Below are 2,125 nucleotides of genomic sequence, written 5' to 3' on the forward strand. Positions count from 1 at the left end.
AAAAAAAAAAAGAAACTGGGATTTTAACAGCTGTCCGATCTCTTTCAGAGATGAGAAAAAACAGTGTATTTTCTTCATGAATTATGGGAACCAGAGACCATTCAGCATTGGGGGACGTTAAAATGCTACATTGTGTTTAAACTTGAAAACCATTAAGAAAGCAAATATAAAATCTGAAGCGAAAGCACATGGACTATACCTAGAGCCATGAAATGCACTGGCTTGCTTCAAAGCAAAACCTAATTAGCAGAATGAATTCCTTGACAGCAGATTGTACATAGGTGTTCACTGAAAGCATTTAAAACGCCTAGATTAGGTTCAATTTCTGGGCCTGTTTGGCTACCCAGATACCGTAACACCTGCCTCGCTCTGGGAAAAGGCAGACGGTAATGTCTCATCTCTGCACTTGGCAGGAAAGTCCCCTGCCTGGGGGCACCTGCCATGGAGCAGAGCTATGAGGGTTTCAGAGAAAAACAGACCCTCTATGGGATTTTCTAGAGCAGCGTTGGGACCACACACCTCACCCACCGGGCACCTGCGTGCAGGACAGTGATACATTTTAAAGGGAGAACCAATATATCTTAGAAACATAAAGGGGCAGAGAACTACTGCAGGGGGTGGCACGTTCTTCCCAGCCGCTCTCCTGTAACCAGGCACCAGCACATAAGCCTATTCTTGTGTCACTCCACTTTAGAAATCAGCCGCTCAAGTTCAGAATTTGGGTTTGGTTTGGTTGCTGTTTTTTTTTTTTTCCTTTTTTTTTTTTGTCTTTTTTACTGACCGGTAACGGGATCGCAACCCTCNCTTGGGCACCCACCTCTGTTTCCCCTACAAGTCATTCTGCATATGAAACTTACTAGACCTCCCTCTTTCCGTCCGCTGGGCCATCATCCCAATCCCATCTACCATTAAATATCTCCCGTACGATGTCAGTAATCACATAATTGAGTCCCACATCACCACTAGTCTCTATCCTTATCAGCCTTTCTACCAGAGCAATCTTTCTAAACTACAGCTCCAATCATGTCACGCCCTAACAGAAAGCCTTCGATGGCTCCCTACCGCCTCCTACCCTGGCATTCAAGGTCTCATGTCCTCTAGCCTCAACTTACTTTTATCCCCCCCTCACCACCTCCAATTTTCTTTGGAAAGAAACTGGATTAGTCACAGTTCCTAAAATATCCAGCTACTCACATCTCCCTGTTGGAATTCTACGCACATCTGAAGACCATGTTAAAATGCCACCTCCTTCAGGAGATCTGCCTAGCAGATGTCAATTCCTCTTTTCCTAAAGCGCTCTCGGCACATACGCATCTCCAGGATGTCTTGCCATATCCTGCCTTGCAGAGGCCGTGGTGCTTTTGGTCCCATGGGCTAGGGACTAGGCTCAGGCGGCTTCTGGCTTCCTAACGCATGCTATTCCCGCCCATCTGCAGCACGGTGCCTAGCACACCGACAAATAGTGCAGGCTCAGGGAGGGGGCCAACATGGGATCTTTGAACCCTAGAAAGCAACACTCCCGACCTCTGTTAATNCCAAAATCGCTCCTCTCAGTGTTGTGAGCTGCAGGGGCAAAACAGAAGACTTCAGGGAACATGACTCCCGGGTACCTCTTTAGTGCCCCATCGTCTGGCTGCCCTAAACAAGGCAGAAGAGGAGCAAGGCTCTTTTCTGGGTGAGATGAAAGGGACTGAAGAACTCGGCCGCACAGCCGTAAATGACAGCAGCACCCAGGGGTCAGGCACAGGCCAGGTGGGGCTGAAACAATCAAATGCCTGAGAAGGAGGCAACCCGATGCCCAGCCACACTGTGAAAACTGAGACACTCCTACAACTCCCAGCATCACCAGCCATGGAGGGGGACCTGGACGTGGACAGCCTATGACACCCATGAGCAGGGTGACTCAAGGCTGTGAAGACCACCACAGGATGCCTGGCACTGGTGTGCCACTCTGCGTGCTGGTGATAGAACTGTATGCAAAGACAAGAATGTTCTCCATCAGTACGAACACGGCAGCCACCAGCCACGTGGCTACTGAGTACCTGAAATGCGACTAGTGCAACTGAGGACTCAGCTTGCTAATTTCATTCAATTATTTTAAATTTAAATGGCCGCCTGTGGCTGG

The 2,125-nt window shown here is 48.6% G+C and overlaps 1 protein-coding gene across 1 annotated transcript in view; it reads right to left on the bottom strand.

The window, feature by feature from the left end:
- SIPA1L2 (signal-induced proliferation-associated 1 like 2) overlaps positions 1-2,125 on the bottom strand; it is a 112,044-nt gene that overhangs the window by 104,693 nt on the left and 5,226 nt on the right. The gene's annotated exons all lie outside the window — the stretch shown is intronic.

The sequence above is a fragment of the Galeopterus variegatus genome, unplaced genomic scaffold (assembly GCF_000696425.1).
Source record: "Galeopterus variegatus unplaced genomic scaffold, G_variegatus-3.0.2 Scaffold7248, whole genome shotgun sequence".
Classification (NCBI taxonomy): Eukaryota; Metazoa; Chordata; class Mammalia; order Dermoptera; family Cynocephalidae; genus Galeopterus; species Galeopterus variegatus.